The sequence below is a fragment of the Bos indicus genome, chromosome X, assembly GCF_029378745.1.
Source record: "Bos indicus isolate NIAB-ARS_2022 breed Sahiwal x Tharparkar chromosome X, NIAB-ARS_B.indTharparkar_mat_pri_1.0, whole genome shotgun sequence".
Classification (NCBI taxonomy): domain Eukaryota; kingdom Metazoa; phylum Chordata; class Mammalia; order Artiodactyla; family Bovidae; genus Bos; species Bos indicus.
In genome coordinates this window covers 36235157-36259258 of record NC_091789.1, presented here as the reverse complement: position 1 = coordinate 36259258, position 24102 = coordinate 36235157, and positions in this window count along the sequence as shown.

Here is a 24102-nt window from a genome sequence, read left to right as displayed (position 1 = left end):
ACTGATGGGCTGGAGGGTGCAGCCAGTCTGGGCTGCCTGGAAGAGGCAGCAGTGGGCAAGTGGTGACCCCCTATGCTGAGGGGAGCCAGGAACCAGGAGCAGGCAATGGAGGCGAGTTCTTTGGGAAGCAAGCAGATGACAGGGGGACAGGCGGCAGTCTGGAAGGAAGTGGCCAGCAGGGCTCATCGGCTCCAGGAGCCCATTCAGGTCTCCAGGGCTGGGAACAGAACCCAGGCAAGCCAGTCTAGCCCAAGATTTCCCAGGTAAGGGAGGGGGACGACGGGTAGGGCCTGACAGTTTTCAGGCTGAAGTTGAACCTGAAAACAACCAAAACCAGCCCAGGCAGAGTGTCCTCACACCAGAAGGTACTGGAGACCCATGCCAGATCCAAACCCTGCCATGGTGCAGATGGGGAAACAGGTCCAGAGAGGGATGGACCATAGCCCACAGGGGCCACACAGCCATTCTGAGACAGAAATAGGACTAAAACTTGGGCTCTGGTTGCTGTGGATGGAACCCCCATCCAGTTGGGGTTCTCAGGTTCACATGTGAGTAGGGCTGGGCTCCTGTTTGCACCCTAATCCCCCCCTGCCCTCCCTCTTTCTAGGGCCTGCCTTGACACCTCATCCTCCTAAGCTCTTCAACCAGTTTCCACTTGTTGGGTGACTCCACTGGTTCCAAGCAGGGTGGGTCCCCTCATGACAGGGGTCCCCAGGCGTGGTTGTAGCCACAGTGGCCCCTATGGAGCCCCAAACCTTCAGGCCCGGCCTCTGAGTCTATAACCAGCTCTCCATGTGGCTGGGAGCAAGACCCTGCCTTCTGGGTATTGCCTGTGAGGCCCCTGCACTGCCCTTGACCTGCACTGCAGGCTTAGGGGCTGGGCCCCTCCAGTGTGTGACATACACACTTATTCTTAATCATCAAATGCCCCATTTAGGACCTCCTTTCCCCACCACACTGCCACCTGCACCCAGATCTGGTGGGGAAGGCAGACCAGTTCAGGTTCATGGTGCAGAATCCACGCCCAAGCAGTTCCTGCCCTGTAGACAGTGCCTCACCTCTGGGAGCAGAGAGGTTGTACAGGCAGGCCTCCTCGGCCGCGTGCACATCTCCCACCCCTGCAGGCTGAACTCCCCCGCTACCTTTTGAAACTAGTACTTCGAAGAAGCCCAGGAAACACTCCGCAATCCGTCTTGGCCTCTGTGACCTGATGCCCGGAACACAGACTGCCTTTTGTCTCTGGCTGTGAAGCAGCCCCAGGCCAGGCCTCCAGAGCACGAGTGCACAAGCTGAGCCAAGGCCTCACTGGCAGATAATCCCCACATGCCCTGAAGAATGGCTTTTTGCTGCTTTAAAAATCATCCACAGATCGGAAAAATAATGTTCTAATTGGAAAACCTTCCCGCCATGGTTTTCCGGAGTTTTAGTACAGTTGGCCGGCAAGGAGGCTCCTGGGAGGAGGAGGAAGGGAAGTCATGAGGAGGAGACAGTGGGCAGGCTGCCCAGTGCCCCCTCGTCCCCAGAGCTCAGCTGCTCTCAGCAAGGGGCCATGCCTGGGAGATCTGGGGGCTGTCTGGTCCTCCTGGGCTGGGGCCCAAGCCCTGCTTCCCCCCAGAGACCCCACTGCTGCCCCAGAAGCAGCCCAGGTCCCTGGACTATCTGGCAGGCCTGGTGCCCACTGAGCGTGGTGATCACAGGCCAAGAAGAGGAAAGGTGTGAAAGCTACCACCTGATCAAGAAACAGGAAGGTTCCCTCCACCTGGGTGGGGCCCTGGGCTGGGAGACCTAGCGGGGCATGCAGGATGCACAGGAAAAGTGACTCCTGAACAGCTGGATCCATCCAGCAAGGGAGGATGCTCTCGCTCAGGGGCCCTGCTAAGCCTGGCTTGGCTAAACCACTAGTGGGAGGAGCTGAGGCCACAGCAACCTGAAGGTTTGTCAAGCTCCAAGAATTGCTGATTTGTTCCTTCACTAGGGGCCGTGCCCACCTGGGAAGGGGAAATGCAGGAGAGCCAAGTTACTATGACTCACCTTAGTTTTTCCAGAAACCTCCCTGGGTGCCTAGCTGCCTTGATTTCCTCAAGGGGAGCAGCCTTCGAGAGATTGGGGGTGGAGAGGGATAGTTCAGCGGCCTCCTCGTCCATCTGGGCAGACCACCCTCTCCTTGTGGAGGAAAGGGAATCACAGCAGCCTGAACTTGGAGACTATGAACTTGCCACATTGCTTTAGGCTCCCTGGCATTGTACCCTCCTTCATGCCCCTTTCTTCCCCCCTTGTGACCTTTAGGACTGCTGCTCCCACACCAGCATACCTCTAGAGCTCCACTGGCTACTTATTCGACCCCATGGACTGCAGCCTACCAGGCTCCTCCATCCATGGGGTTTTCCAGGCAAGAGTACTGGAATGAGGTGCCATTGCCTTCTCCATACTTATGATTATTTCAATTTAAATGTATTGCAGTGAGATAAAATTGAAGCTTTAGTTCCTCAGTCACAAGAATCATATTTAGCCCCATGTGGCCATGGGCTCCTGTAACAGACAGCAGAGATAGACAAGAATTCATCCCTGCAGCAAGTTCTGTCGTATATCAGCAGTCTAGCTGCATCACTTCTCCTTAAAAGGAAGCTCTCAACTTCCCTCTTAACTCAGCCTGAGGTCCCTCCACTAAGTGAGGTCCCCCCACAACCTCAGCCAAGGGAGGCATTCCCTTCTCCCACACGCCACTTACTTGGAGAAGACTAGTCTGTCTTTGGATGAACACCTCTCCTCCTTTGAGGCTCAAGCGAATATTCAGGCAAGTGTTTGCACAGGACACATTGTTCTTTTCCACCCAGATCTCACTGCATGTGAGAAGGTGACTGGGAGAATTGGAAGGGTGTGCAATGGTATGGAGCAGTGAGTGTGGGACTTCAGCATCCCTGCCAGTGGACCATCCATCCTCCTCAGGCCTCACAGTTCTTCAACCCCAACATCACTGAAGAATCTGTCAGTGATGCCCTACAGGGGCAACCTACATCTTGTTATCACCTCTGAAGCCTGTATTGCAAGGCTTCCACTTTCTGACCCCTGTCTCCTCTCTTTCCAGTGGGCTTGTTCACATTAGTTCTACTTCCTGATGAGACGTATAGTCAGTTCTCTTTCCAGCTCATGGGGATCTCCTGTCTGTTGGTCTGCGTTCTTCCCATCTGTTAGCTCTTTCCTCCCTTCCTGGCCCTCTCTGTCCAGCATAGAATCAATGGCCCATCAGTTTAACACCTCTTTTGTTAACATCTGAATTTCCCTTGTTCCACAGACCCTCTGTCACCTTCACTTGACACTCAGATCTGGACAAGTTTAAACATCTGCTTTCTTCCTGTCCACCCCAAGGTGATGACGGTGCTGGCAAAGGTCATATAACTGCAGAATGGTGCCAATATCCATTTCTGGATCGTAATCCTTCTCACCTCTGTGAGGACTTCCATCTTTGTAATTGTCCCTTTCTTTTCTGCATCATAAGAAGGTCCAGTTTATTTGGAGCATATCCATCAATGTTAAAAAAAAAAAAAAAGGAAAGTCGTCTCACTTGACCCTGTTCTCAGCTCCACTTAGTCTCTTTTCTCTGCTCCTCTACTGAGCAAAACTCCACGAAAGAGTCGTCTACACGGGCTGTCTCTGCTTCTCATTCCCTCATAAACCCAATCCCGTCAGGATTTCAACCCTACTGCTTCCTTAAAATTGTTCTTCTCAAGGTTACCAGTGATTCTCCATGTTGCCAAACCCAGTGCTCACATCTCTGCCTTCACTTAACCTCTTAACCACAGTTGATCATTCCTTCATGCCAGAACAACATTCATCCTTTGGTTTCCCTGACTCTCCACTTCCCCAAGTGTATTGAAGGTTAGGAGCACAAACTCTGGAACTGGACTGTGTGGGTACAAATCCTGGCTGTGCCAATTAATAGCTGTGTGACCTTGGGCAAGTCACTTGCCACCTCTAGGTTTTCACCTGTATGAAGGAGGTGAGAATACCAGCATCTACCTCTTGGGGTCGTTGTGAAGGTTACATTGGTAACAGAGAGTGCTGAGAATAGAGCTTGTTACATTGAGAGACACTCAATGAAACCACCACATGGGTGCTGATGGGGTTTGAGACACGCTACCAGCAAACATGACATGTTGAATATTTTAAGATGAGGGAGTTTGAGAAAATGGCAGAAACAAGAAGGTCTCTCTGACCTTCCCTACACTCCCACCTTTCTCCTGGAAGCAGTTCATAAGACTCTCAGGTGAGAGGTGCCCTCCTGATACCTGGACAAAAGGAGCATCCTTATCTCTAAGACAGGGATAAGGCCAAGAAGAATCCAAACAAAGAGGCTTTGCTAAGTTCCCCTGAACTTACTGCACTTTGCTCAAAACTCTTCACCCTATCTTGGCTTTGCATGACTTTCTGTTCTCCATCAAACCTAGAAAAAAAACACCCAGAATTAACCACTTCTTCAGGTCTTCATTTTTTTATGAAGGCTCTCAACCTTATATTAAATAAATGGGTACTCTTTCTCTTGTCAGTCTAATTTTCAGATCTAGCCAGGGATTCCTACAGTGTCCAAGGGTTGACTGAAACTAAACACATCAAAAAAAAAAAAAAAAACTCCACACCCCTCAAACTTCTCTTCTCTTAGGTCTTCCCCATCAGTGGCACCTCCCAGCTGTGCATGCCCAAAGGCCCAGGCACCTGGCCCTCATCTCCTATATCCAATCAATCAGCAAGTCCTGATTATGGCTCTACTTCCAAAATATACCCAGAGCCTGATCACTTCTTCCTGCTTCCATTGCCACCAGCCTCCTAGTCCAAGCCATCACCCTTGATCCCCCCGCCCCCATCACAGTCTTCTGGCTTCCACTCTTGCCCCATTACATCTATTGTCCCCCTGTATTGTCAGTCTGGTGACTTCACTCACCCAGCTGTCCAAGCTGGAAATCGGGGTACCCTCTGAGACTTCTCTTTCCCTGTCACCCTCCAGGTCTGATGCCTGTTGTGGTTCCAACCTCTTCTCCCAACTTCCAAGCTCCAGGTTCCCATCACACTGGACTTCTTACTGATCTTCACAGAAACCTTGTTCTCTGTCTCCAAGCCTTGGTGTTGACTGAGGTCCCCCTGCCCTGGTTAACTCCTACTCTGCACACACCTCTAGCAGGAAGTTGTCCCTAACCATGTCTCTTCCTGGGCTGCCCTTCAGTCCCAGCACTCATTACCCTACAGAATCACTGTCTTCTGTCTCCTCCTTTCCTCTTGGATGTAGGAAACATGTCTTATGCTTGCCTGCTCACTCAAGCACTGGTAGGGTTCCTGAGTGGTCACAAACGAAATATTTGCCAAACGAATGAAAGAAGGAATAAAAGTTCATGTCAAATGTGATATATTATCAAGCAATACACTGACTTTTCAAATCAGGGATTAAAACTGTATCACTCAGTAGATGACATTGGAACTACTAGTCCTGTGGAAAAACAAGCTGGATTTCCTACCTCAAAATCCGCACTGAAGTAAACTCCAGATGGCTCAGAAATGTCATGTAAAAAAAAAAAAAAAAGTGAAACCATAAAAGTACTAGAAGGAATCCTGGGATGGGGACAGCCTTTCTAAGTATGTCATGAAAACCAGGAACCATAAAAGAAAAGAGAGAAATTAAAAACTTCTGTATGCCAAAACCCATCATAACTGTCATTAGACAAATGACAAACAAGGAAGACTTATTTGAACTGCATGTGACAGCAAAAGACTTAGTCTTCAAAAAATAAAAACGGGCTCCTTTCAAAGCCAGCAATAGGAAACATAGGCCAGCAAAGAAGGGAACAGACAATTCACAAAACAAGGTTTGCGGGAGCCCCATTAACATGCGAAGGAAATGCAAATACAGTCTCAGAGAAGTTAAAGTTACATTGGATCTGCAAAACCCAGGGTTATCCGAGGTGTGGTAAAATGGTCATCCTTAGCCTCAAGGGTCCTAGAGGTGGGAGGATGAATTGTAACTTTTGTAGAAATATGTAACAAGAACTATGAGGACTCCCTTTGACCTAGCAATACCAACATTTAAAATTCTTTTTGGGAATTCCCTGGCAGTCCAGTGGTTAGGACTCTGTGCTTCCACTGCAGGGGACATGGGTTCGATCCCTGGTCAGGGAACCAAGACCCTGAAAACCACGTGGTGTGGCCAAAACAAACCAAAAATTGAATCACCATGCTGTATGCCTCAAACTAACATGACATTGTAAATCAACTCTGCTTCAATAAGCTTACTTTTCAAAAATTAAAAACATCTTTTTATCATCTGATATCAATAAAGTGGTATATATGTATATCATATAAAATGTGATGGATATAAACATCTGCCAACCAGCCAGCACCATTATCTATGACTTTTGTCCTGATACTCAGGATGACCTGTCCTGGCTTGGGCTCTTGACCCCATATCCTATCACCTACTCTGGCCTGCTAATGTTTTTTCTACCTTTTACTTGGGTCATCAATTATTTCCACTTGGTTGGATCATTTTGATCAAAATGCAAGCTACTCTTCATTTATTTCCCTCCTCCATTTCTCAGTAGCAACCATGAAGAGAAGAACCTACACTTTCTCTTACTCCTCTTCTTCCCTTCTATCTCATGGACAGCACTTAACAGAAATGGCTCTTTTTAAAACCAGTGCTCTCCATCTTGCTATGTCCAGTGGTCAGCTTTCATTCTACTTTTACTGGATATGTTAGCATCATTGGATACAGGAGTCACTCCTTCTGGAAACGCTTTACTCTTGATTGACCCTTTCTCATTGTCTCCACTCTTTCCAACCTCCTCACTTTGGAAGTTACCAGGACTCAGTCCTTGAAACTCTTCTCAATGATATTCTTTATTATGGTGATTTCTATTCATCTTGCCATCTTGTGTCTTTAAACACCATCAGAAGGCTGATAACTCCCAAACTTACATCTCCAACTCGACTTTCCCCTTAATTTCAGATTCCTATATCCCAAGGCCTATTCAATGCACATTGATTAGGCATTGTATTTGGTGACCCAAATCAAACTCCTTATCAGCCCTTCCAAACCTGTTCCTCCCACAGCTGTCCCCACCAAAGCTGGGGCTACCGAGATCTGGCCACTTCTCCTCATCTCTACTATTTGGTGAGCTTCTGATTGTTGTGCCATTAAGAACAAGGCTGCTCTGGAATTCTTGTACACATCTCCTGATCACATGGACAAGAGATTCTTGAGGTGAGTGGTTCTCAAACTTCCGTGGGCTTCAGAATCCCCTGGAGGGCTTGTTAAAATGAAGAGAGCTGGACCTCACCCCCAGAGATCCCAGTTTGATTAGGAATGTATTGGCATTTCTAACAAGATCCCAGGTGACACTCATTATATAAGTTATATAAGTGAAAGTGTTAGTCGCTCAGTCATGTCTGACTCTTTGCAACCCCATGGACTGTAGCCTGCCAGGTTCCTCTGTCCATGGAATTCTCCAGGCAAGAATACTGGAGTGGGTTGCCATTCCCTTCTCCAGGGGATCTTTCCGACCCAGGGGTTGAACTAGGGTCTCCCATATTGCAGGTGGACTCTTTATCATCTGAGCCACCAGAGAAGCCCAATGCTCATGCTATGCTATGCTAAGTGCTAAGTCACTTCAGTCGTTTCCGACTCTGTGCAATCCCATAGATGGCAGCCCACCAGGCTCTCCCGTCCCTGGGATTCTCTAGGCAAGAACACTGGAGTGGGTTGCATTTCCTTCTCCAATGCATGAAAGTTAAAAGTGAAAGTGAAGTCGCTCAGTCGTGTCTGACCCTCAGCGACCCCATGGACTGCAGCCTTCCAGGCTCCTCCATCCATGGGATTTTCCAGGCAAGAGTACTGGAGTGGGGTGCCATTGCCTTCTCCAAATGCTCATGCTACTGGTGGGGAAATCACACTTGGATATTCATAGCTCTAGGGTGTATTATACCCAAGAGTAGAAATGCTGGGTCCTAGGATATGGGCATGTTTGACCTCACAATAGAACAGCGTTTTTCCTTTGGGTCAGCAGTGGGCAAGAGCACCCAGTACTCCACATTCTGGCCAAGACTTGACGTGGTCAGAGGCCTTACAGTTGTCAATGCAATGGACACAGAGGTGTTACCATTGCCAATACAATGGTTTTGAGTTACTGGCATTTATCTTCAGGTGGCAATTACGTGCAGTTGGGAGAGAGAACATGAGTACAAGCACACTCATTGCAATGTTATTTTTGATATTAAAAAGCTGGTAACAATGTAGGTTTCCATCATATGTACATTCAAAGTTTATAACAGGATAATATGAAGCTGATTGAGATGATGATTATAGGTCTGTAGATATGAACATGGAAGATGTCTATATTGTTGAACAAGAGGGAGAAAGCAGTTTCCATGAGATACATGAGAGCATGTATAGTGTGAGTTCATTTCTATAAAAGTGTCTGAATGCATTGAGAAACACTTTGGAAACACTTGGTATGTCTAGGAGATGGATTTTGAGTTACCTTGACTTTCTTTTTTTCTGTGTGTATTTTCTGCAATGCTTGATTTATTTTAAAATGTGCATCTGCTTTTTGTTTAAAAAAGTGATTTTCAACAACTACATAATTATATTTCTGTTTGTATATGCTATAAAGTATCTAGAAGGTTTCACATGAAAGATCAGAATGGCTGCCTCTAGGCAGTGGGTTTGTGTGGGCTGAGTGGGAACGTACTTTAAGTTTTCTTTTTATTCCATTCTGTACTCTTTGAATTTTTATGGCAGTGCATTACTTTCATAATTTAAAAAAAAACACTAATAAAAACAAAAAAGAAAAGAGATCTATTCTTACCACACAAGCAAACCCTGCCAGCCCCTGCCTCTACCAGCCCAGCCCAGCCCACCTAGCCATGCTGAGGTCCCAGTGACTTCACAAAGAGCCCACTCAAGTTGTGCCAGGCTGCCTCTGGCCTGAGAGCTTTCAAGCTGTGGGGCCAGGGCCAGTTGGTGGGCTGCCCAGGAGAGAGTTCCTCCTTCTGGGTGCTGCCTTAAGGCCAGCCATGTATCACTTCCAGAAAGTGGGGACTGGAAGTCCCCAGAAAGTGGGGACTCCCCCACTGTCTGTGTTGGAAGGACAGGACAGCCCCTCAGAGGGCCCACAGAGAAACCATTAACACAGCCAAGGAAGTGAGTGACTGTAGAGGCATGGGGACAAGCTCCAATAGTGAACAGCCTGTGTCTCTAATGAAGTGCTTGTCAGTCTCTAAAGGTCAGACCGAGGAAGAAATAAAGTCTACAAGATGAGAATGGCGTAGAAACATTGAACATGGGAGCATCTACAACACATGTGGATGGCAGAATCAGGGGTCACCTGGAATGAAGAATGAATTAATTTGATCTAAAACAAAAAAGATCCTCTGGAGAAAGGAATGGCTACCCACTCCAGTATTCTTGCCTGGGAAATCCCATGGACAGAGGAGCCTGGCGGGCTACAGTTCATGGTGTTGCAAAGAGTTGGACACGACTGAGCGATTAACACTTTCAAAACAAAAAAAGACTTCACACAGCAGGGACTGGATGAACAATGGATGCTTTTTCCTCACGGTAGCTCCTCTGAGCTGTTGGCCACTGCCTTGGCAACACACGTGGCTCAGGTTCTTCCTGGGCCACATCACATGGCAGTCACATGGTTTCCCTCTGCCTCCCCCATGGCCCATGAGCTCTAGAAAGGAGAAACTGGCTCCCATTCATAACCCTCCTCTTCACAACAGGCATGGGCCATTATTAAGTGCTCAGTAAGTGTTGGGTCAACAGAATGGGATCACCTCCAGTATAGCAACAAAATGCAGATGCCACTTTGCAAACGCTCATTTTCAAAATTCAAAGCAGAGTCACAGCTGAATGTGTCCCGGTATCACGTTCCCACCATCAGGGAGTGGATTGGCAGAGGTAGCACTTTCTTGAACATATACTATCTCTGTCATAGAACAGCCATACAGCACACAAACCATGTGGGAGTTCACCGTTCCCCTCCCCTCCCGTCCCCCACCTGGAATGGCCTTAGCAGTCCTTGCATGATGACTGCTTTTGGACACTCTTAACACTTGTGTGAAAGAAAGAAAGTGAAGTCGCTCAGTCGCGTCCAACTCTTTGCGACCCTATGGACTGTAGCCCACCAGGCTCCTATGTCCATGGGGATTCCCCAGGCAAGAATATTGGAGTGGGTTGCCATTTCCTTCTCCAGGGGATCTTCCCGACTCAGGGATCGAACCCAACGGGTGTGTGAGAATAGTACTTGTTCACAAGTAGAAGCCCAGTAAATACTTGGTGTGTTTAGAAAACAGGTTAGATTGTGCTTTTAAAGGATGGGAGAGGGCAGGGAGGCTCAAGAGGGAGGGGATATATATATATATATATATATATATATATATATATATAATTATGACTGATTTGTGTTGTTGTGTAGCAGAAACCAACACAACATTGTAAAACAATTTTTCTCCAATTAAAAGTAAATTAAAAAAATTAAAAGTTACCTCTTAAAAGTCTCTGTATGAGTTCATCCCAGAAGGTGCTCCCTGAGCCTCTTCCCCCGCCCTCTCCCTGTGATACAGGACAGGCTTCAGGGGAGGACAAAGCTGCCTAAGAGGCTTAACAAGTCACTGGGTCCTGAGGCGAGAACTAGAGCTGGAGGGAGGAAGATCCACTGGGATGGTGTGGGAGCCAGTGGGGAGGGGGCAGAGCGTTGCCGGGGCGGGGGGCAGGAGGGGGGAAGTGAAAGAGATGGTCCTGGGAAGATGACTGGAGGGAAGCCTGACCTCAAGTAAGGAGGAGGCAGAGGCAGCAGGTGATATCACGTCTCCCTGGGGTGGTAGAGAGCTCCTTTGGGTCACAGGTCTGGGCCCCTGGAGGCACCCACAAGGGACATGGGCTGCTCTGTGGGTATTTGGAAAAAAAGCGACAGAGGGAGAAAGGGAAGGAAGTAGGAAATCTCCTGTCAATAAAATGGCACCATCATCAAGGTTCTTTGAAGTTTGTTCCCTAGAGGTAAAAGTTGGACTCACAGTTTTTCCAAGATGAATATCTTTATTCTTCTATGATATTCCCCTAGGGGAATAGGTGGGGGAGGAAGACGGGGGAGCCTGTGTTCCAGAATAATAGAAGGAACAGATAAGAATCTCAAATGCCAGGAATCAACCATAATGTGGGGATGCAGTGGAGAGGGGGCTGGGAGGGGGGCTCCTGGTCCAGGAACTGGGGGAGGAGAGGCAGAGATCAGGGAAATGGCATGGGCAGGCTGCCCTCCCTATGAAATCAAGACTCCACATAAAGCTAAGTAAACGTGGAGTCACGTTTGTCCATCTTCTATTAGCTCATCTTGTGGCCACTTTGATGCAGGTTTGTTGCAGCAGCCAAAACATTCCTATGTGGCTGGGATAGACTTCATCTGATCTTCCCCTGGCCTCACTCCCAGCTTCATCAAGGGAGGCCCCTAACCAGCCCTGTCCTCCCAGTGTTCAGAGGAGTTGAACTGTTGGGTTCATCCACAAAGAGAGGGGCAGGTGTTTACTGACATTAGAAGAAGAAATGGGCTGAGCCCAGAGGGAGCTTGGGTTGGGAATGAGAGAGACACAGAGAGGCTGCCCACTTGCTTCAGTTACTTGCACACATCGTTTATTCAAGAATTAGAGAAGCCTCATGAAACAACTGAGGAAGGAAGTTGGGATAGGAATCACTCTTCAGGAGTGCCCTTCTGAGGGTCAGGGAATGAAACTTGTTTGGGAGGTAGTGAGACTGAGGGCCTGTGTGGCAGCCAAGTGGAGGAAACAAACTGACATGGGATAGTACGGGGCTGGGGCTCAGAGGGACTGTGCAGGGTGGAGTCCAAGCATGTGGGGGCAGAGGTAGCTCACAATGGCCACTGGAGGCCACAGAGAACATTGCATCCTCTGGCAGCATAGGAAGGGTTGGGTGTAGACTAACGGAGGCCAGTGAGGAGCCCTGCTCAGCTTAACCAAAAGGGAGGTCCCATGAGTAAAGAGCCTGTGAAGAAAGGGTCAGAGATCAGGCATCAGCAGTCACATTTGTCAAGGCTCATCTAGTGGCCAGGAGCAGAATAAGCAAGATAGCCAGAGCAGAGGGGAACAGGATGCCTGCGGCTCTCTCCTGCTTGCTTCCAGGGCTGTCTGCACACGACTGATTTGTTCCCACTAAGAGCTTGAGCTCTTCTACCCCCGGCAGACAATGAAATGTGAGGCATTAAGGGCCCTCACAGTCTAGGGGCATCCGCCAGCTGTGGGAGCCAGGTACCCTCCACTGTCATGTACAAAAGGTACATACAGGCCTTGTCATTATCACCAGCCACTGCCACAGCCCCTCCCCACCCCTACTCCTCTCCCCTCTTGGGGAAAGAAATAGCAGGGGCTTGCCTGCCCATCCATGACAGGGGACTGGCAGTGGACATGCTCCCAAAGAACCCTTAAAAGAGCTCACAACACCTCCCCCCTCCATGAAAGAGCCAGTGTCCCTTAATTTTCCTGAAGACAATACAGTGGCAGGAGGGTCTAAGAGCAGCCATAGTCTCAGGGAGGCTGCACTGGGTGGGAGGCAGGGAGGGGAGAGTCAAATCCAGTTTGAGATTGACATTTCAATAACCAGAAAGGAGACACTTTTGAAACCTGCCCTCTGAGGACAATACTATGATTATCCCCATTTTACAGATGAGGAGACTGAGGTCCAAGTTTGCACAGCTAGTGAGTGTGGGAGCTGGGATTTGAGCCTGGGTTGTCTCCAGGGCCTGAACTCCTAACTTGCACATCTACCACCTCACTGGGTTCAGACTGGGGAAAAGAAATTCCCTTGGGGGTCTTACCTCCCTTCTTTCTGTCAGTTTCTAAGGGGGCTTTCTTCCTTTGGCCAAAATTAAATTATCTGAATCATGAAGCTTGTAAATATATGAAGCTAATGCAACCTGCTACTTATGCCAGAGTTTAAACATCAGTGCAAAATGCCACATTTGAAAGAAAGCATGTGTTTGACTCTTAGCAGGATATTTCTAGAAAGATCAGGGAGTGACTTGAATTTGGGCACCAGCCTCCAGCCAAGTTCTCCATGGGTGTCTGTGTTTGGTGAGGGGGCAGCTCCTTGTGGGTCTGAGCAGGGCAGAGCTTCTGCCCTGGCCCCTAGGTTGCCTGAAAAATGCCCACCCTCATTCCCCACTGACTGCTGCCAGCACACATTAGGTGTCTCGCCTGAAGGTCAGAGGAGCTGTGACCCTTTCCGCCCCCTTTAGGCTATGGCCCAGGACACTTAGGTCATTTGGCCAAGGCCACACAGGTGACGAGTGGCTGACTCTGGACAGCAATCTGAGGCAGCTAGAACCCTTCAGGAAAGTGTCTGCTGGATCCAAAGACGTTACCCCAGGAGATACAGCTGCCTGGCTCTGGAAGCAATCAAAGGCACAGTACACACGTGTGGACGCAACTTGATATTTGACAGATTCTACTTCTCCTCTCAGTGAAAGTGAAAGTCGCTCAGTTGTGTCTGACTCTTTGCGACCACAAGGACTACAGAGTCCATGGGATTCTCCAGGTCAAAACACTGGAGTGGATAGCCTTTCACTTCTCCAGGGGATCTTCCCAATCCAGGGATTGAACCCAGGTCTCCTGCATTGCAAGTGGATTCTTTACCAGCTGAGCCACAAGGGAAGCCCAAGGGCACTGGAGTGGGTAGCCTATCCCTTCTCCAGCGGATCTTCCCCACCCAGGAATGGAACCAGGGTCTCCTGCATTGCAGGCGGATTTTTTACTAACTGAGCTATGAGGGCTCAAAGTTTGTCTTGAGAGGAGCCTATCTAGAGCTGCAGGGAACCATATGCAGAGCTCCTAATTTTTAGCTTAGAGATGAGATCTGACAATTCACATTTTTAACAAATAACTCCAGAGACTCGGGTGTGCTCCAAAGACTGAGAACAGCTGCTCCCAAGGCAGGTGTGCAGGTGGCCTGGGGAAATCTCAGGAAGTGATCCAGGCCAGCTCGTCAGGCTTAGGTCCTGGGGCATGAAGGTCACTGAAGGATGTGCATTGATTTCGAATTCATTTCATTAGAAAGTTTGACTGTTGGTGTGCTGTTTACTCCTCAAATTGAATTTCATCATTTACAGACATATGAGTTGTCCCTGTAAGATGCCAGCATGCTTGGTCAGGATATAGGATTCTTTGACTATGGTCACTTGGCTAATATTTTGCTGACTGTGTATGGGTGTGTCTGTGTGTTTATTGTAAGCAGAATTAGTTTATTTTCCTTTTCCATTCTATTATTAGGGAGTCGTCCTTCTTTTCCTAGTGTCTGGAAAGTATTGTTTTTGTCAGACTGGAATCATTTCTTTGGATGGTTGATAGAGTTCACTACTGAAATCATCTTTGCCTGCAAGTTTTGTGTTGGGGAGGGGCTAGTGTATCAGTCAGGGTTCAACCAGAATCAGTAGGAGATGTATAAAGAGATGTAGTGTCAGGAATTGAGGGCTGGCTAGGAAGCCTAGAATCTGTAGCACAGGCTGTGAGGAAGGACAGGCTAGAACTTTCTGGCAGGAGCTGAAGCTCTGCTCTTAGGGGTTTTCAATGGATTGAATCAGGCCCACCCAGATTATCCAGGATAATCTCCTTTAAAGTCTATTGATTATGGGCTTTAATCACATTTATAAAATACATTCACAGCAACAACTAAAAGGGTGACTGAGTAACAGGGTACTATAGCCTAGTCAAGTTGGCACATAAAATCAGCCATCATGGGGTGGGGGAACTTTTAAATGCTCATCCCATTGTTAAACAGTTATAAGACTATTTGGACTTTTCTAAGTTGCATTATTTCTATGAATTGTATTTTATTTCAAAGTTTCTGTTTTTGCTCATAACTTCTTATTATCATTTAAAGTTCATAGCATTTATAATTAGTCTCTATTCCATTCCTGTACCTTTCTTCTTTCTTGATTAATCTCACCGAAGTTTTGCTACTTTTCAAACAATAAAATATTGGTTTTGTTCACCCTCTGTATTGATTTTCTTTTTCATTAATTTCTGTATCTTCATTCATTCATTTTTTGGCGGGGGCAGTTATTTTCCTCTTCTTTTTCTAATTTCTTGAGAGGGATACTTAGCTCATTAATGTTAGCCTTTTCTTTTATAACCACACACATTTGTGGCTAATATTTTCCCCTAAGCACAACCTTGACTGTATCCCACAAATTTTGATATATAGTATTTTCTCTATCAAAACATTCAATATATTTTGAACTTTCTATTATGATATTTTGACCTATAGTTATATAGAAGCATGTTGCTTCATTTCCAAACAGGATGTGGGTGAAAATGTCAAGATAGGAATTTGGGAGTAACATTATTCAACTCATAGCCCTTGATAGTGGTTGGGATATACTTTTATATCCTCTTTCCCTGGCCCCTACTCCCAGCTTCGATAAGGGTCAGAGAAATATACATATTCAACTTTAGTAGACAAGGTCAAATAGTCTTCTAAAGTTCTTGTACCCATCAAGCCTCCCTCCAGCCATGCATGAGAGTTCTAGTTGCCGTCACATCCTTGACAACATTTGGCATTCTGTTTTATAAAAATTCTAGATCAGTTCAGTTCAGTCACTCAGTTATGTCCAACTCTTTGCGACCCCATGGACTGCAGCACACCAGATTGGATCTTCAGCTTCAGCATCAGTCCTTCCTATGAATATTCAGGACTGATTTCCTTTAGGATTGATTGGTTGGATCTCCTAGATCTCATAGTTTTAATTTGTGTTTCCTGAGAACTAATGAGACTGACCACCACACGAAACAACGGTGTGTCCTGATGAACAGAAGTTCTTCATTTGCATGTAGTTTTATCTTTAAAATTTTACAGAGTGTGAATGCAGTATTTGGTGAGAGGATCTTTACAGAAATAATTAAGGAAAAATGAGGTAGTTACAGAGGGTCCTAGTCCAATATGTCTTCTTAAAAGAAGAGGAGATGAGGACCAGACACACACAGAAGGAAGATCATGTGAGGACACAAGGAGAAGAGTGAGAGAAGCCAGACATGTAAGAGCACATACTGTGTGGTTTCATTTATGTCAAACATAAAAATGGGAAAACCTAATGTCTGCTACTAGATAGCAAGAGAGGGGTTCCCCTCAGGGAGGTAGTGACTAGGAGGCTGGCAGACAGGCTTCTGGGGTGCTGGCCAGATTCTGTTTCTTGACCTGGGTGCTTTTGCGCAGATAATGTTCTCTATGTGAGCTGACATCAAGCTGCATATTTACGTATGATCTACACATTCATTTTAGGGTCTATTTCACTTCTATACAAAGTAAGAAAAACACAAGGGCACCAAACTTGGAGTTTTGGGTTTTCTTATTTTTTTTTTAAATAATCTGAAGGATTGGAAGATAATTAAGCAGGAATGGCCTTCCTTTCTTTGTTATTGGACAGCATCAGCTTTTTATTTTTTTTACACTGATGGTGTCACAGGGCACCCATTGGGATACACACGTGAGGGACTGGCAAGAGCAGACCCACCTGGTGCACAGAGCCCCTGGTTGTTGGGTGGGGAATGAAAGGGAGTCTGCATAGAGTCAAGGAGACCTGGTTAATCCATGGTAGAGTCTAAATTAGGACTCCAATCCTATCCTGGACTCCATGTATCATAGTATGCCCACCGTCTAGTCCTCGGGGCCCCCAGTGCAGTGGGGACAGTGCCAGCCCTACCACTCCTTGTGTCCAGTGGGCCTTGGTCTGAGTTTCTCCCCACTGTGACTTGGGATAGGCTCCTGACTCGCAGCCTCACAAGCAGCTACTTGCCCAGCTCAAGTACTGCTTGCTGCTGAGGTTGTGAATATAAAGGTCAGGGGAATTCTCTTTGGGCTCTAGAAGTCAGGAGGTGCATAGGCCCTGAGGGTCACAGAGGCCCACAGGGCCATCCTGTGGGATACTTGAAGGTACATGTGAGTGTCTGCAGAATGTAAGACAATTTCAGGGCTGTGTGGTTCTCTCTCCCTCTCCCTCACAGACACAGACACAGACACAGACACACACAGACACACACAGACACACACACACACACACACACATGCACACACACATGCTTAATCACAGAAACCATTAAGGTCATCTGTGCTTGATTGGCTAAGCGTGCTCACGGCTGGCCATTTTCTGAAGCCCGTGGAGCTGAGTGGGGAATGGGGCCTCCCAGACTGCTGCTCTGGGGATGGTTGTGAAAGGCACAACATGTTACCACAAGATGAAGCTCATAGCTCAGCAGTCACCAGACTTCGCTTGTGGCTAGATCTGGGCACACAATGGAGATGATGTCACTAGAGCTTCACGTTATTTCATCCAATTATCCGAGAGTTAATTAGTATGTCCGGAGTGCTTTGAAGCTGAAGAGCACTGTTTATTCACGACTGGGGTGGAAGCAGTGAGCTGAGAGGCAGCACCAGGGGCATGGACACTGGAATGGGAAGATGGGCCAGGTTTCTGCCCCTGACTGGCTGTGAGGCTACTAGGATACAGGTGTCAAAGTGTTTGTATGAGTGTTCTGAAGCTGCCACAATAAAGTGCCACCATGGTGGGAGTAAGAGGGGAGCTTAAAACAACAGACATTTATCTTCTCAAAGTTCTGGAGGCTAGAAATCTGACATTAAGGTATGTGCTGGGCCATGCTCCTTCAGAAACCTCTTGGAGAGAATCCTTCCCACGTCTTCCAGCTTCTGGTGGCCCCAGGCTTTCCTTGACTTGTGGCTGCATCCCTCCCACCCTCTGCCTCCATATCCACATGGCAGTCTGTGTCTCTCCTCTCCTCATTAGGGCCTCATCTTATTGCATTAGGGTCCCCCTGAATGCCCTCATCTCAACCTGCTCTACCGAGACCCTATTGCCATGTCAGGTCATGTTCAGAGGTACTGGAGGTTAGGGAGGAACACAGTGGCCCTTGAGTGCTCCATTCTTGTGACTTTCCCTCCCTTGCTACTTCCCTCAGCACAAGCTTCTACAAGGAGCTGGACAGAAGACTCTACGAGGGGATTATCATTGTAATAGGTATTCTTTCATGAATAGGCTTTTCTTCTTAGACCAATCTCAGCCATCCCTGAGTGTTGGCCCCTTATCTGAGCAATGAAGGGGCTGACCTAGGTGCCCTCACTCAGTTACAGACCCTGGAGGAGAAAGCTTGGCCAACTGGATGCTGGAGTTTGGCTCTGGCCCCAGAAGACTGCTACACAGAGCCTGGCTCTTCCCAGGCAGTCCTAGGCCAACTAGGATTCATGGAACATGGTCCTGGAGAATTCCCTCAGCCCTGGATCATGCCTGTTTTCTCATTACTGTGTTGCTCAGTTTTCATGCCAGTGGCCTCCTACAGCAGAGGCCTCCTCTGCCTGATACCCCAGGAAGTTTCTGCCTCCCCTTCAGTTCCATTTAGCTCAGCTCTATGGAGCACTCATGCTGAGGTGGGGAGAGGTAGGCTCCATGGGGCTGGCACGGCAGGGGTCACAGGGAGCTTCTGAGCAGGCCCTGACTTGGAGGACTCTTTAGTCTAGGGGGACACAGAGAGAAGAGCCAGGAATCTTGGGCTAGAGCCATTGGTGGAGGAAGCAGGCACAGGGCGAGCTTCAATTGGCCAGGCTGCTGGCCCAAAGAGACGTGTAGGAGTTTGCCAGCAAAGGGGACAGGAGGCATTCCAGGGAGAGTCCCTCTAATGATACCTGGCTGTAGATGTCAGAAGTTCTCTTGGGACCCCCACACTGAAAACAACCACTCAACATCCAGCGGTCTGAGCCAGAACTGGATTTGGAAAAGGGAGTAATCTGACAGTTGTGTTAACAGGACAGGGACCTCTGGAGCCCTTGAGCTGCAGTGGCACAGTGTGCCATCTCCCATCTCAGAGCCATAGGACCTTGGGGCTCGTCCCTGCCTCTCTTGCAGGGCCAAGTCTCTACAGGCTTGGTCTCGGTACCACCGGGGCTCATATTGGGAGCCCCTTCAGTTCACTGTGGCTAGATGGCCTTTGGCTGCATGGCCTTAGCTCAGCCTCTGAGCTTCTCTCTCCTGAATACTAATCCCAGCCCCCAAAAGGGCACAGAGAACATGTCCAAATCCCAGCCCCTCCCCTACTGGGACATGAGGCACAGCCCCAGGATCAGAGGCCTAGTCCTGGGCCTGGAGGCAGTGCTGAACAAAGACTTGTTCACCTGGGACATTGGATTCTCAGGCCTTTCTGAACCCACCCTACAGATCCACCCACATTTCCCAGCACCTTCTAAGCCCGTGCCATCATACTAGTGACCTCTGTACAGGTTTGACAACCATCACTTGGTGCAAAACCAGCCCAGTGAATGATCTGAATAGTATTTGGCATACAGGGCTCCAGGGATCTAGCAGTCTACTCAAAGCCCTTGGCCCATCAGAGGCAGGTTAGAGCATTAGGTAGGCAGCCCTTTGGCACTTTACCCAGGGCCTCGCCTCTCCAAGCTCTGTGGGAGCTGCCCCACCCTGGATTCATGGCTGCTGAGCCTGCCAGGACTTGTCTGCCCTTTGGCCCCCTCTTCCAGATGGAGGCCTGCCACATACCAGGGCCTGCCTCAGTGGCCTGCTCAGCACCCTCTGCGTGCATCTACCCACAGGGCTTCAACTCCCCCTGGCCACTGCTTAAGTGAGTTGTCTCACTGTCTTGTCCTTGCATTCAGATAGAACTTCACGCTTGACTGGTTTTGGCAAACCTTAGAGGACCAGGACACTCCTGCCCCAGTGACCATCAGGCCACAGTAATCCTTTTCAGAATCCCATGTACCTCATTAGCTACTGTGATAGGTTGATTGATGGCTCCCAAAGATGTCTACATGTTGGGGAGAAAGAGATCGGCAATGGAAGCAGAGACCTCCACTTTGAAGATGGAGGAACCAGCTACAAGTCAAGGCTTACAGGCAGCCACTGGAAGCTGAAACAGGCAAGAGAATAGATTTTCCCCCTAGAGCCTCCAAAAGCAACCATCCTGTTGGCACTTCGACTTTGCTTCAGTGTAACTGATGTGGAACTTCTGACTTCTAGTCCCTAAGAGAATAAGTTTGCATTGTTTCAAGCCACAATATGTAAATGAATGAACGTAGCTGTGTACCAAGAAAACTGTATTGACCAAAGCAGACAACAAGCAAGACTTGACCCTGACTTCACAGTTTGCAGACCTCTGCTCTTGAGGAAAGGAGCATTTGAGTTGTTACTTTGTCTGTGGGACTCTGAGTAAGGGCTGTCTTGGTCAATTGTGTATCCCTTTGGACTTAGCAGGGAGTCTGTTAATAGTTTCTGAATTGATGGTCCCCAACCCCTGCCACCCCACCCCCACCCCATGGAGAAGAAAGCCAATGGCTTTTGCATCTCCTAGTACCTGCTAGACAAGGTATCTTGCAAGAGTTGGGAGATATGCTGCAGTATAAGACAAAAGGAGGGACACTCTTCTCTCCTTTTCTCCCCTACTTAGGTCCCGCTAGAAAGTTCTCTGGGCTGAAGGAGCTAATGTGAAAACAACTGGGGCTGAGTGAGAGTCAGGCCCAACAAAGGGAAGTCTAATTTGGAGTCTTCTGAGACCATCAACTAGGCAATGCTTGTGAAAAGAGGTGGATGCTGGTGATGGAAGGTTGTAGTGTCTCCATTCCTAAACATTTATTTGTGTTCATTGGGCCCTTCACTTTGGAAAGCCTGAGATGAGAACCTCTGTCCCTTGATCTACGGTGTAACGTTGGGTGCGCTGGCCTGGGGAACTAGGAGCAATGCTCAGTGCACTTGCCTGAGGCTCCCCCAGGTGGTCAATGTGGCTATTACCTAGCCTTTCTCCTCTCAATGCCCATGGGTCTAGTGACAATTACTGATCACATTCTCAGCTATGCTTCCCTCATAGCTCAGTTGGTAAAGAATCTGCCTGCAGTCAGGAGACCCCGGTTTGATTCCTGGGTCGGGAAGATTCCCTGGAGAAGGGACAGGCTACCCACTCCAGTATTCTGGCCTGGAATATTCCATGGACTATACAAACAGTCGGACTCGACTGAGTGACTTTCACTTTTCTCAGGAGTAAGCACCACCCAGGACTTCAGGGACAGAGAAATGCATCAAAAGCCCCTGGCCCCTGGCTCAGAAGAGAATGGGCAGCTAAGCCCATGAGTGCTGTATGATTGAGGAAGGGCTTAGATGGCATGTAGGGCAGGCTCTGTGGGAAGCCAGAAGAGAGACATCTTCATGGGGGAGAAAACGATGTTGGAGGTGAGGGTTGAAAGCAGAGGCTGCAGGCCCAGTTCTGCAGGGGAGAGTGGTGCTCGGGAGCACAAGGAGCTGCAAGCCTAACTTGCTGGAGTTGGTGGAGGGATGGAAGGTGAGGGAGGTCACAGAGAGAGGCATTTCGGTTCAGTAGAAGGGAGAGCTTCTAACACCAGGCTGTCTCACCCAGCAAGCAGAGAGGAGGCCGAGAGCTCCTGTCAGTGGGTAGAAATGCACACCATAGTTTGGAGGGTTGTGGTCAAAGGCCTGAACCATTGCTGCACTGTCTGCTGAGCCAGCCTCTGCCTTGGTTCCAGTCCTTCCCTGGTTTGGAGTCAGGGACCCCACAGACGGAGGAGCTGGCCATAGGCAGCCCCCATCCCAGGCACACACTCTGGCCTCTGCCCCCTTGGCTTGTCCCCTTTGGACCCTCCGTCCAAATCAGGCTTCTCTGCAGCTGCTGGCCCCCATCCCCACTGGCTTGAATTCTGTGTTGGGCCACAGTCATGCTTGAAAAGCTGATGATGGCTATGTGCCTCACCTGCCAAAAGACACACACTCACAGATGCCCCAAAGCCTGCTTCCAATTTATGGGGTTCACAAGACATCCCGAATCCACACAAGAATGCCAGGCCTGGAACCTCTGCTCCAACTAGGCCCACTGGCTGCCCTGCTCTCCATTCCTTGGGCTGCTTCCTTTGCTTGCAGCTGTTATTCTAGGATGCCAGGCCAGGCAGGTGGTGACCTGTCTCCTGAGCTCCGCTCTCCACTGTGGGGACAACTGGTTGGCTCTGCCTGCAAGGAGCTCCTGGCCTGGGTGGGGAGACCAGAGGAAAGACAATTTCCAGTCAGGAGAATCAGGGTAGCATGCATGACAGGGGCAGAGAAGGTTGGCTGGAGCATGGCAGGTGTCAACCAGGGGGAAAAGCTGGCAAGATGGGCTGGGCACAGGCTGTTATGGATAGGCCGCAGAATGGATTCAGGAGAAAACTGCTGCTGCTGCTAAGTCGCTTCAGTCGTGTCCGACTCTGTGCAACCCCGTAGACAGCAGCCCACCAGGCTCTCCCGTCCCTGGGATTCTCCAGGCAAGAATACTGGAGTGGGTTGCCATTTCCTCTTCCAATGCATGAAAGTGGAAAGTGAAAGTGAAATCGCTCAGTCGTGCCCGACTCTTAGCGACGCCATGGACTGCAGCCCACCAGGCTCCTCCATCCGTGGAATTTTCCAGGCAAGAGTACTGGAGTGGGGTGCCATTGCCTTCTCTGAAGGAGAAAACTGGGCCCCACTAAAGTGTTTTTGGCAGAAGAGAGGCAGAGTGTAGATCTGTTTTAGGGGAGGACACCTGGATGGGTGTAGAGTCTGGACCAAAGCAGGCAGACAGATCAGCTCAGCCGTCCCAGTATCTGACCCAGGTGTGGATGGGCCAGGGGCAGAACTAGGTCAGCCCAGCTGGGGAGGAGAGAAGGCCTGAAATGAGAGAGCTCCCCAATGGACATGCAGCACTGTGTCTGTAGCTGTTCCCAAGGTTGGAAACAAGGGCCTTCCCTCAGGCCTGATTCTGCAGACAGAGGTGCCAAGGGGGAGAGGCACAGACTGGGTCAGTTACCCAGGGGTCATTTTAGGGATGTGTGCTCCAAGGCTATGATGGCAGGAAAGAAAACAGGATGGTGAGGTGGGCATGTTCAGCCTTACAGGGGCTGAGGTGAGGTTCTAGCTGGACTCACTGACCTGCTGGGAGACCACTTCAGTGGTTCAGAACCAAAGGCAGGGCTTGTGAAACAGAATCAGTTTTTTGGTGGACCCCCACTTTCTGACAAGTCCCCAGGGGTGTGCAGAGCCCATGGTTCCCTGGTGGTCACACTTTCCCCAAACAGGTGGGGGCCCAGAGCATTTTGGTCCTCGGTGCTCCTCAATGAGGTCCACCACCTTCAGTCTTCCCGGCCTGAGACCTTCCTTCCAGTGGCTCCAAAAGTGGAGTCTTCCATTCTGTGCGCTGGCCTTCTCCTCCCTCTCACCCAGCAGAGGAATCCTACAGCAAGCTGACTCCTTTTCAGGGCCTTCCACCAAGACTCCATTTCTAGTTCCATGGATGGCTGCATCACTGCTTGAAGTGTTACTTCCTATCTGGGCTCCCAGGCTCTTTTTAGGGTGGTTAGAATGTTGGTGGCTTTTTGCCCCATTGCTTGAACTGTCAATGATTTCCCAGGCTGATAAGATAAAGTTCACCCAACCTCTTTAGCTTGACCAAACTTCTACTAGGGCTTCCCTGATGGCTCAGTTGGTAAAGATCTGCCTACAATGCAGGGGACCCCATTTTCATTCCTGAGTCAGGAAGATCCGCTGGAGAAAGGATAGTCTACCCATTCCAGTATTCTTGGGCTTCCCTGGTGGCTCAGCTGGTAAAGAATCTTTCTGCAATGCAGGAGACCTGGGTTCAATCCCTGGGTTGGGAAGATCCCCTGGAGAATACTACCCATTTCAGTATTCTGGTCTGGAGAATTCCATGGACTGTATAGTCCATGGAGTTGCAAAGAGTCAGACACGACTGAGCAACTTTCACTTTCAAACTCCTACTGCTCCATGTTCCTCCGAGTCACAGGACGCTTCCATACTTCAGAGACACAACACACTGCTAATGAAACTATGACAAATCAATACCCGTGAACCTGACCTTTTACCTTGAAACACCATCTAGGGGCCTGTACCCAGTGACTCTTCAACCTACACGGTCTTGGCTGGAAGCCATGTATCCTTCCTCAGAACTTACACCACCTGATCTTATTTCCTGCTTTGTATTACAGGGCCTTCTGAATGTATCTTAACT